Here is a 13,342-nt window from a genome sequence, read left to right as displayed (position 1 = left end):
GCTACACTCATAAACAAGCAAGGAAAAACACCATATGAGATGGTGAAGAAAAAGAAGCCAAATCTGAAATACTTTCATGTATTTGGTTGCAAGTGTTTTGTTCTTAAGACTCATCCTGGGCAGCTGTCAAAATTCAATCTAAAAGCTGATGAAGGAATTTTTGTTGGATATCCACTTTCCACAAAAGCCTTCAGAGTCTACAATTTAAGGGTTGTCATGGAATCTATCAATGTCTCTTTTGATGATAAGAATATTACTGGACTTGAAGATTTCAATGATCATGATCAGCTGAAATTTGAGAATGAAGACTTAAATTCTGATTCTATAAATTCTGATGACTTAAACTCTGAACCTGTAAGTACTGATGACATTGAATCTATGGTAACAACACCAAAGAAAAATGCACTTATCCAGGGGGGGGGGAAATGAAGATCCTACCACATCTCAAGACTCTAAAGAAGCATCAGAACCTGTCACTGGCTCTTTAAGAGCTGATTCATCTAGTTATGATGAGCTAAATACTGATAATTCTGGAAGCTCTCATACTTCAAATCCTGAAAATTCAAACTCAAATTCTGAAGTCTCAGAGAGCATAACTACACGGGAAGCATCAGAAAATGCTGATGGAGACAGCATGGATCATGGGGGAGGATCCAGTTCTAGAGATCAACTTCCATCTGCAAGAAAGTGGATTAAATCACACACACCTGATTTAATCATTGGAGATCCTGAAGCAGGTGTCGGAATTAGAACTGCAACATCAAATGAATGTCTCTATCATTTCTTTCTATCTCAGACTGAACCAAAGAAAGTGGAAGAAGCTCTTCAAGATGCTGATTGGGTGCAAGCAATGTAGGAAGAGTTAAATGAATTTGAAAGAAATAAAGTCTGGACCTTAGTGCTAAGACCAAAGAAAAGATCAATTTTTGGCACAAAATGGGTGTTCAGAAACAAAAATGATAGTGATGGCATAATTACAAGGAATAAAGCAAGGCTGGTTGCTAAAGGCTGCTCTCAATAGGAGGGTATTGATTATGATGAAACATTTGCACCAGTTGCTAGATTAGAAACCATAAGGATCTTTTTGGCTTATGCTGCTCACAAAAAGTTTAAAGTCTTTCAAATGGATGTGAAAAGTGCTTTTCTTAATGGAGAATTGGAAGAAGTGGTATATGTTGAACAACCTCCAGGCTTTGTAGATCCTAAATTTCCCAATCATGTCTACAGGCTTGACAAAGCACTTTATGGCCTTAAGCAAGCTCCAAGAGCATGGTTTGAGACTTTAGCACAATTCCTTCTGGAAATTGGATTTCACAGAGGCACAATTGACAGAACTTTATTCTACCTCAACCATGGAAAGGACTTACTTTTGGTACAAATATATGTTGATGATATCATATTTGGTTCTACAAATACTAAACTCTGTGAGAAGTTTGCAAAACTAATGCAGTCAAGATATCAAATGAGTATGATGGGAGAACTCAGCTATTTTCTGGGCCTTCAAGTCAAGCAAAATGAAGAAGGCACTTTTATTAGTCAATCCAAGTACACCAAAAATTTACTGAAGAAATTTGGAATGCAAGATTGTTCAACTGCATCCACTCCCATGGCCACTGCAACCAAGTTAGATAAGGATACTGGTAAATCAGTAGATATTACTAACTATAGAGGTATGATTGGCTCTTTACTCTATTTAACTGCAAGTAGACCTGATATTATGTATGTTACATGTCTTTGTGCAATATTTCAGGCAGATCCAAGAGAACCTCACTTAATAGCTGTGAAAAGAATTTTTAAGTACCTTAAAGGTAGAGCTGATTTAGGATTGTGGTATCTTAGAGAATCAGATTTTGAGCTAATTGGTTACTCAAATGCAGATTTTGCAGGATGTAAAATAGACAGGAAAAGCACTAGTGGAAGCTGCCAATTTCTTGGAGGCAGATTGGTTTCTTGGTTTAGCAAGAAACAGAAGTCAATTTCCACATCAACTGCAGATGTAGAATATATTGTTGTAGGAAGCTGTTGTGCACAGATTCTTTGGATGAAGAATCAGTTACTGGATTATGGGTTAGAATTTTCTAAAATCCCTATTTACTGTGATAATCAAAGTGATATTGCTATGACAAGTAATCCAGTTCAATACTCAATGACAAAGCACATCAGTATTAGGTACCACTTTATAAGGGAACATGTGGATGAAGGTACAGTGGAATTGCATTTTGTTCCAACAGATCAACAGCTAGCAGATATCTTCACAAAACCACTATGTGAGGCTACTTTTATAAGATTGGTAAATGAACTTGGAATGGTTTCAGGTTCTTTTTCTAAATCTGCTTAGTTTCTATTTTCATGCATCAGACTTTATGATCAGTATTTACAGATTGTATTATCTCTATGTAAATTCATTAAATGCTGATTGTTATCTGATGTGGATCTTTATACTCTGACAAGTGTTTTGAATGTTATGTGACTATTCAATCCAATGAGGATAACTGTGCTATATGCTGACCTAGTAGTCTTTAACATACTAGATATCCCATGTTTGAATTAGTTGTTCATGTGGAAACTCATTAACACAAGCAAATTCTGATATTGAGCTTAGTCAAGTTTACTTTGTGTATCTTATTACTAAGTCACAAACTAGAATCTTGTTTCTTATCTGTTAGATTCTGATGTCAGTAAATCTTAAGGATGAATTACATGCTGATAAGCCTCACTTATCAAAAGAAAAGAAAAGAAAAAAATAAAAGTCAGGTACTCCTTTGAGATCTAGAGTAAATATGTGGAAGGGAAGACCTAAGTGCATTGCTGGTATTAAGTAATATGCATTAGAAAAGCAAATAAATTTTCTTGGTGACTTTTCATATTCTTTGATTACTGGAGAAATACTCTGACAACATCATAAATTCTGATAAGCAGTCGTGATTCACATACACTGAGAAGCCACTGTAAAAAGGATCTTCAAAAGATGCATAAAATAAGCACAAACAGTTGAGGTAGACTCATGCATAAATTTGTTCTATAGTAGACTTCATGATTGATGACAGATTTTAAGCACTTTTCCGAGTTATGCCTTATTTCTAAGATGTACTGAAGTTTATCAGACTTTAATCTTTATCTAATATTTTCTGAATGCACGCACTTTCACTCCATATGAATGATAAAAATTAATGTGGTGATTAAGTTGTTTTTGACAAACAATTAAGTGTCATTTGCATAAATTCTGAGGACAAGTTCTGATGGAAGTTCTGATGATTAAACTCTGAAGAAAACAAGTTAGTCTTTGTACGAAGAATTACAGAAACAAACATTCACTTTTTGAGTACGAAAGCGAAATTCTGATGACTGGTAAAATCTGATATAAGTTAAGTTCTGATATTAAATCCCGATGAACTATTTGATGCTTATGTGACATTATTCTTTACTTGACTTATTTTTGGTAAAATATGAAACAGTCATATTTAAATCAGAATATATTTGGGTAAAATAAAAATAGTCATAATCATTTTGGGTTAGTGGTAAACGTGTTGGTCTTTAAAAGCTGCATGTGCATAATAATTGTTAATTATTTCCCGTGCCCATTAACTCTTGCTTTAACTTTTTACTGACTGTTATTATTACACATCGGTCTAGGGAGTCGAGGGATCATTATTTTTACTTGTAATTGTTAAACAGTCCTCGCGTCCCTTGGTATTCTATTGGTTATTTAAACCGACTATTCATCCCAGCCAAACCATCTTCCATTTTCTCACAAACTCACTCTCTCTTTTAATTCTCATCATTTTTCTTTTTCATAAACAAAAATAGTTCGTTTCAACTTGTTCATGAACGATGAAACATTCCAATATCGAGTTGAGTTGTGATGATTGGCAAAAGGAGTGGCATGTCACCGCTATTCCTGAAGAACTCTGGAACTCTGTTCCACAAGAGTTTCACACAGACCTCTTGTTCTTTTCGATGGACTACCATCTACATCTTGATCGATTGGAAGAAGAAAGGAGAGAAGCTCTCCGTCAACAAGAATGGATCATCCGTCTTGCAGTGCTCTTCGTCAGCAGTAGAAGGAAATAGTCAATAGATCTTCTTAGACCAGGACTAAGGCTGTTGATGTTAAGAATCTTAGAATAGGACTATCTTGTAATTTTTCCATGTAATTGATAAATTTCATGAAATGTACTCATCTGATATATTAATGAAATTTCCTTTAATTGCAAGATTTAGTCTCTATTTCTCATATTATGTGACTGTACATGTTTAATTGCAATTTGTTAATCTTTACTTGATCTATTTTTAACTTTATCCTGTGATGAATGTTTTGATTACAATTATGGTCAATAATAAATTTTGTTGATTTGAGGAGGAAACTATTGAAGCACAGGTTCCGGCATCTGAACCTGTGATAAATGATGCTGAGAATGTTACTTCTCAGAAAGAAATAGCAGCTCAAAGTTCTCATACTTTGGAAAGGAAATCTGTAAATTCTAATGCTGCAACAGCAACTCCTTCTTTGGCAAGGAGATTGAAGAAAATGAAAGCTAGGAGGTATTTGGCTAAATCTTCATCGGAAGATAATGAAGAAGCAGAGGAAGGGGATCATGAATCTCTGATCTAAGAAGAACCAATCATTATTGAAGCTCTGATTTCTTCAGCTCAAGCTACAGACACTGCTACTGATACAGTGGTTACCCCTCCTGACTCTCCAATAAAAGTTTCAGATGATGCTAAAGAACAAACTGACAACTCTGAGATAGATATTCATAATTTGAATATACCTCAAGTTCTTTATCTGGAAGCTCCAACTTCTGAAGCTCATCCATCTTCAGTCAAATCTCCAATCTTAGATGCTGAGATACCATCTACATCAAAGAGACCAGCTCTGGAGATAAATTCTGATGATCAGAATTTAGATGATGTTATTCTTGGATCTCCAGTTGCATCACACACTCTTATACTGTCAGAAAATGATGAAACTTCCTCAAGTTCTGGAGACGGTATTTCTGTTGAAACTCCAGTTCCTATTCTGGAAAAGGAAGCTTTGGTGAAGAAATTTGTTAGACATGATGCACCTGTACCTTGGGAAGAAACTCACAGTGGAGTTGAGTGGACCAAGAAGTGGAATGACTCAGATTTTATTCCATGCACCAAAATTCTGACAGAGCATTTATCAAAAGCTGATGAGTTATTATCAAATTCTGATTTCAAGACTGAACTCAAGGTTACAGCTATGAGTACAAGAAGTCTTCATGGTCTACATTCTATTACTCATGCTAAAATTGATACACTCAGAGAATAAGCTGATAAGCTCGATCTACAGCTCAAGCTTGACAAGAATAGGTATGTCAGACCTACTCTTCAGAAAATTGAAGCCATTGAGAAGGTTCAAGAGGAGCAACATGCCCAAATTGCTGAGGTTCTGGTTAATCAAGCTTCTCAGAAAGCTCAATTGGATGAAATCCAATCTTCAGTTGAACTTTTTCTCTCTCTCTCTCTCTTACTTCCTGATAATGCCAAAAAGGGGGAGAAGGTAGTTAAGTGCAAATGTTCACCTACTCAAGTACTAAAGAAGAAGGATGATAAAGGTGATGACCAGGGAAACTCTGAAAAGAGCAGTGGTCAAAGAAAAGTTTAAGGAAAATCTTCTATACAGAAAAAGTCAAGTTCTGATGCCGTGAATGCTCAAAGTCTGAAGTCAAGTGCTGATAAACAAAGTCTGAAGTCAAGTTCAGATATTCTGATTCAGTCTGGATCAAAAGACTCTCAGAAGTTTATGCAAACTCTGAAGCTAAAAGGGAAGCAGACTACTGTTTATTATAAAGATCCTAAAATCCAGACACTTGATGAGGAGATAGCAAGAAGATTATTACTGAAACACAAACCAGGAATGGATTTAAAAGCTCTCAAGGAGGAAGAAGCTAGATTTGCAACTGAGAAGACAAATCTTAAGTCTAAAGCTTCTGATGCAAAGAAACGTTCAAGGCCTAAGGAAAAAGGCATTGTGATCAAGGAAAAGTCAAATTCTGAAAGTTCAAAATTCAAGACTAGATCACAGACTGAGAGTAATCCTTGCAACTGAGAAGACAAATCTTAAGTCTAATGCTTCTGATGCAAAGAAACGTTCAAGGCCTAAGGAAAAAGGCATTGTGATCAAGGAAAAGTCAAATTCTGAAAGTTCAAAACTCAAGACTAGATCATAGACTGAGAGTAATCCCAAAGACAAAGGGAAAGGAAAAGTTGCTGAATCAATTAAGTCACTGGAGATGAAAATTTCTCAAGTTCTGATGAAACCAGTATGCAAAATGGTTCAAGTAACTGATGATAATCTTATTGAAGATGAAACTATTCAAATTCTGAAAAGAAGAAAGATAATTGAAGAATCTAAAATAACCTCTGACATTGCTCAAGTTGTTCAGAATGAAGGACAACAAGCTATAGAAGAAACAGCAAATTCTGATCAAGCTATCAAGACATCAACTACTGACAATGTTCAAGTTGATTTGAATAAAATGATAATTGCTGATAAGAAGAAGCTGTTATGGAAGAAAGCTACTCCAATTGAACCAAAATCCAATCTCATGATTAATCAACTAGCTACATATGGTTTGAGAGCCAAGCAACCTAGAGATAGAGCTGGATTAGGTTCTGACGAAGAGAAGATTCAAACAGGAGTAGAAGTTACTCTAAGAGATCCTTTCATGTTGACAGACAAACCATATGAACAAATCAAACAAAAGCACCTTGACAAGGTATTGTCTGCTCAAGTTGTGATAGATGCTCATGATAAGGAGAATCTAAAAGAGAAATTGATCTTATTTCTCAATAATGGAAGGACTTATAGACTAGCTAATACTGATGTACTAAAGAAGTCTGTTAGAGAACTTCAACATATTCTCTATCTTATGGAAGTAAAATATGATGTTACAAGAAGATGGTCAGAATACATTTTGAAGGCTATAACATATCTACTCAGAATCTCTGGTACAAAGACTTCTCATTACAGTCCAATGATTACTGAAGATGATGGAAGAGAAATTCATATGCTGAAGAATTCTGCTAAGGTGGACGTAATGCTGAAAGGAAAATGTTATGTTATAATGAAAACTCTTGACATTCTAAAGTTATCAGACTTGGTGATGGACTTGAAAGAACATCCATTCAAGCTCTCAGAACAGCCATTTATCAAATTGGTGATAGTAAAGAAGAAGAACTGATGCAGGTCAAAGCACAGTTAGTTGAAGTTTTGAGGAAAGCTGAAGATAAGCTGGTGAAAGATTTTGTTAAGAATCATTATGGATTCAGATTTATCCAGTAATGTTGGTAAAGCTGGATGTTCTGTAAGTTGCAATTGATAGTCTTATTCAACTCTTATTGCATTTGAACTTAAATGTTTTTGACATCATTAAATCTATTAACTTGTACATTCTTGCATAATTTACAAGTTGGGGGAGATTGTTGGATATATTTGAGATGTCATGTCTAATATATTTCATGTTTAGTTTTCAGATTTTAACAAACAGGAAATATCAGTACTTACTGGAATCAGTACTTACTGGAAGTCAGGACTTAGTGTCATATCAGGACTTAAGGTCATGTCAGAACTTAAGTATGAGAGGACTTACAGTTAAGGAAAGAAGCTGATTAACAGTAGAAGATCGAGACTAATACAGAAGAAGATATGCAAGGAAAGAGTTGGAGGACTAGAAGAAATATATAAGATATCTGATTGATATATTTTAGGGGAGAGAATTATATTCCATATAAATTAAAAGTTATCTTGTAACTGTGTACTACATAAACACAGACATAGGTTTACACTATATGTGTTATCATTATCGAGAAGATCATACATTGCAACCTATCAGCTCTCGTGATATTTGTTCATCACTGAGAGAGGACAATTTCATTATAACAGAGTTTAGTATATTGAATACATCTATTTTCTGTTACTTGTGTTCTGGTAGGACGCAGATATATCACGTCAAAAGATTATGATAATGCAGTAGATCTGCAATAAAAGGAATATCACCAGGAAAAGATAAAAAGAGTGTAATAATCATTTATCTGAGAGAGCAATCAATATCCAATCTTTCAGAACACCAGCAACTCGAATGGTCACTGCTCCGGTTCGACCAATCACTAAGAAAATTGAGAAGTTCAATGCTAGCGCACAAATGGAATTGGAAAAAAAGATCTAGAAGTTGAACTTAATCTAAGAGACTTCCACTCCAGGCTACTCCAAGAAGTACCAAGGTACAAACAGAAATGCGAAACTGTAAGTGAGAAATATTGTAATACAGAAGTTACCTAACGAAAACATGGTAGCTTCATGAACTTAACAATGCTTTCTTCTAAAAGTAAAAAAAAGGCAATTTACAGGAAATATCACCCCATCACAGAGTTGGATACAATGATATAGGAGAAAATATCACCCCATCAGAGAGTAGATCATATAATGATGGAATGAGAACATTCGTGTAATGGAATTCATATGCTGATTCTGAACTTTCAGCAACAGGTGCACAAGTTGTCCGCACACAGTACCAAAAAAAAACTGAAAAAGAAATGAACTTAAACCTGCATGGAGCGATGTAATATAAGCTTGTGATAGGATTCCGAGTCAATCCTTTCTTTTGAGGAAGGACCTGAGTTAAGACTAGCCTCAAAGCTTCTGCAAATATACCCATGACTTGGTAAGCTGTACCAATTACATTAATACGGATCTCCCCATATGAAGAAACAACCACCCCAACACTGATCAACAATATATTTAAGAAAACATCCCATCTTAATTTTTTAGTGCCACATACAACAACCATGAGGAATGTTGCCACATGCACTGCATAATTCAAAAACTGTGTATAAGCAAATCTTCACTCTATAGCAAGGAGTGTAAATTTTGTTCAAATCACATACTCAGGGATTTAAGCATCTGAATGAAAGCCACAGATATATGCAAGTATGCCGTGTTACCAAACCTGTGTCAATAATAAAAGTGAACATTACGGTTTAGAATACTGATAATGTGGGTCAACTTGAGATAGAATGGAATTTACAATGCATGTTATAGTTATTGTCTTTCCAGAAGCTATCTTTACAAGTTAGGGAACTTTAATGACATAACTAACAATATTACATTCAAACATTCTTAACTAAACACCGAAGCAAACTGTCCAATATACTGTAATTTATCAACAAACACAGAATGGAAACATCTCAATTAAGGAGTTGAAACGGTTCTTAGTGTATATAGTTTATTAAAATAGAATTGCACATATATCATGGCGAAGGAAGTTAGTTCACAAACACATAAATTTCCCAAATCTAAATAATCACTTTTAGAACTAATTACAAAAATAATTAATAAAGACATATACATAACAATAAAGTATATAATATATAATCAAACAACAATCATATTCGGTATTGGTTGGATTTGGTGGCATAATTGTGGCGTTTGCGATGAGTAAGACCCTGAACCATCCTTCCTCTGCTTTTGCTTTTAACGTCGACTCTGGATGAGATAGTAAACCAAAAGAATGTTTTATAAGAGATACAATGGCTATATATATATATATTCACTTATGTTTAAAAGTAAATTAGGGTTTCGATTTGAAAAAATCCCAATTTACAAAATTAGGAGTTTGATTTAAAAACTGTCCAATTTACAAAGTTTGTGTTGATCAAAACATCAACACTAGTTTCATTCCACGTTACCAATTAGAGTTTCTAATCAAATAAGCTTACCAGAGGTAGGCGAGAGGTTGAGCACAAAGTCGAGAGAGGGATGATGTGAGCACAAATGCGAGGGAGAGAGAGAGAGGTTCGAGAGAGACGTGAGAGGAGTTGAGATGGTGAGATGGAGATTGTGAGCGGAGAGAGGTTCGAGAGAGAGAGAGAGGGGTTCGTGAGAGAGAGAGGAGTTTGAGATTCAGTTTTTTAATTTTTAGTTTTTAATTTTTAGTTTTTAGTTTGTTGTCTCAATGAGGGGAATAAAAATTTGGTTAAGGGGGGGAAATTTTGGGAGGGGGAATTTTAGAACTAAAACTGAATGAAATTTTGACTAAGGGGGGAAAGAAAAGGTGGGCGCGAATTTTTTTGTTTTGGTGAAGTTTAGACATCGGTTTAATTATAACCGATGTCTACAAAGAACAAAGACATCACAAAAACACGGGATGATGTCAATACCTCTTTTAACATCATTGGCAAAGTTAACTGATGTCTAATGTGTGATGTCTATTGACATTATTCTTGTAGTGAATATAGCATCTGTGACCCCAAACTACACCCCAGATCTTTTAAGGTTACAGTTCTAGAAACAAGAATTCCAAATTCCATAAATAAGTTTTTTCTCTTTCTTTACAAAATTCTTTTCAACAATTCTCAATCTCAAAACTTAACCCGCTAGTATAACTTTGAAAAGAAGTATACTAGGCCCAACTATAAAATACGTAACTATAATATAATATAATATAATATAAAACAACTTTACACAATAGAACTTACACTAGTCCGCAAACCCTGGACCAACCACCTTCTAAAAGCTCCTTCTTTGCTTCCTTGAATTACGTGGTTAAACAGCGCAAACTAATCCTCATTGGAGGTTAAATTTGAAAACAGGCAAGTATGAGCAAAAAAAATGCTCAGCAAGTTCAGTATAATATATAGATGGTCGTTTTGATATAAAACCGACATCTGCACTAGGGAAAAACATTTAAAATCATGATTGCTGAACCAGAAAATTTTGATAAGGAACCCCAGAATTGGTTCCTTATTGTATTCAAAATTCTTTTGATATGCTTGAGCGAAAATGCTTCAGCAATGCATTGAATCTCAACGAGAATAAAACTCGCAAAACAGTGTTTACGGAAATATCGTAAACAACAATAACATGAAACAATGATTATGGAATTGAATCATAAACTTTATTCAAAACCGAACTCTTGATATTATTACTCATTTTGTTGTCATATCAAATTAGATATTAATAAGAACTTTGATGCTCACAACATCCCATACTGAAGTCAACATCAATCATCTATATTATTACCACCTTTGATATTTAACAACAAACTAAATATCAACATCAAGCAGAATCTGAATCAAAACTACATTTCATCTTTTATCCAAAATAAAAACACTTGATAAATCATTTATTTATGATTATCAAAATAATAAAGAATTTTAGATATCAATTTATATCAGAACCAATTATATTTCATGCTATTCCTGATGATTAGTCACGAAACAGCACCGGTATCCCGCAGCCATACCGTAAATATAGGTACCACCGGTATCACGCAGCCATACCGTACATATAGGGCACCAGAAAAGGCATATATTCGCCTTGCAAGATATTACAGCTGGACCGATGTCTCGATTGCCTACGCTGTAACCAGTAACCATCCAATCTTAAAACCTTTTATTGAAGGGTGTCATAATAATCGACACCCTTATAAATTTTTATTCCCCCATTCACTTGGGCAGAAATACTCACAACAAAATCATCTTTTTCTCAAAGTACAAACATTTATAAATACCATAATTTGATAAGCAAAAATACTTAACTATTCTGAACATAGAATAGCAGATGAGTACTTGCATAAAGAGAATCATTTAACTCAGCGATATGTAAAACAATTATATATTATGAAGTGGGAATAAAGAAGAATACTTGCATAATCATAAGCAGTTTGATATGTAAAATATTTTACTATTCTTGAATTAGAATAGTATAGAGAACTTGCACAATAGGATTCAAAATAAATATCACTTGAATGATAAGTGAAGATAGGGATACTTGCCTTTGGTTTTTAGCAGTTAGGCACACTCACAATAACACAATCCCTCATTTTGGACATCTCATGGCATCACCATCTTTTATTCCAACAATTCACTGATCTGCTGCTCTTACGATTGCTAGAAGCCAGATATCCAATACCATTCCATTCCATTCTTTCCAATGTCTAGTCTAGATCAAGTCGAATGTTCCGCATCTATATTTAAAAGATATAATTATAATCGTCTAAACGATAATTACTCGACGAACTGCGCGTCAAAACCCTATCTTCTACTCATACGATAGCCCATACATAAAGAAAACAGCCAAACACAAGATTTATGACCCACGTATGCACGTAATTCACATAGCATGTAAACACATAACTCACGTATCATATAATTCATATTACACATGCCTCGGTTCGTCAAAAAGTAGGTATCTGTTTTTTTAAAACTAAAATCGGGTCGAAAATATGATTTACCAAACAATAAACGATCAGAATGACTCGCAAAACAAGCGATATTTAAAAACAAAAGAATTTGGGTCTCATAAGTATTTTTAATGAAAGCAGAATATTTTTCTGAGTCTATACGCGTTCATTTCGTATTAAACGGACGAACGGTCTGTTTATTACGAATAAAATAAGAATAATTCAATTAATAATAATATTAATCGAATATTCAATACCTTTATATAATTTTAAAAACTTAAAATAATTTTAGAATATTATTTGGCTGGATTATAAATAATTACACTTCATTCAACTACTTTTAAATAAAATTAATTGATTAAATAAATTAATCAAATAATTAAATGAATAAATAACTAATCAAAACAAAATATAAATAATTGAATCAAATTATGATTTTTGAAAATAATAAAAGATAATAATTTGAAATCGAAATAAATATTTTAGAATTTTTTTCAAAATAACGTCTTTGTAAAACGGACTTTTCCCGGGGTCATATCCTCTCAAAATCAATCCCAAACAATACAATCCAACTATACTCTAATAAAATTAATAAATTTAAAACACATAACAATTTATATTTGCACCTATAAATACGCCAGAAATGAAAAAGTTGAATCAACTCCTAAAAAATTATATTTACGACTTCTACACAACTCCTAAAAATTATGAAATAAATATATAAACACTAACATGATATAATATACCCAAGTACCAAAGTTGAATCTCGAAATCGTTACCGAAAATAAATTCTGATTACCCCGAAGTGATTATCTGATGTCCGGAAAATATCTCCAGAAAATTCCAAAATTCATAGTTATAGACATACACACGCTGAAACGCCATGTGAAGTAATCAACACCGTCAAACTCCTTTTCTACGCCCCAAAAATAAATTAAAACGGAAAATATGCTCCGTAAATTTTCTTTTTAAAACTTCGCAAAATATATACCTGTGTAGGTATCAAAGCGCAGATCGTTTTTTTTACGAAGCGCTAATCATTTATATATATAACAATTAAAATTTGGATAAACGGTGTAGGAGATATGAAATTTTGAATATTTGGTGTATATAATACACGAACACAGAGAAAATGG

The 13,342-nt window shown here is 33.8% G+C and overlaps 1 pseudogene; it reads right to left on the bottom strand.

Annotated features, from left to right (window-relative positions):
- Positions 1-8,050: 8,050 nt before the first annotated feature.
- On the bottom strand, positions 8,051-13,091 carry LOC141660549 (putative sugar phosphate/phosphate translocator At1g48230; annotated as a pseudogene).
- Positions 13,092-13,342: the final 251 nt, after the last annotated feature.

Source organism: Apium graveolens, chromosome 5 (genome assembly GCF_009905375.1).
Source record: "Apium graveolens cultivar Ventura chromosome 5, ASM990537v1, whole genome shotgun sequence".
NCBI lineage: Eukaryota > Viridiplantae > Streptophyta > Magnoliopsida > Apiales > Apiaceae > Apium > Apium graveolens.
The sequence above is the reverse complement of the archived record's forward strand: the minus strand, read 5'-3'. Positions and strand labels throughout refer to the sequence as shown.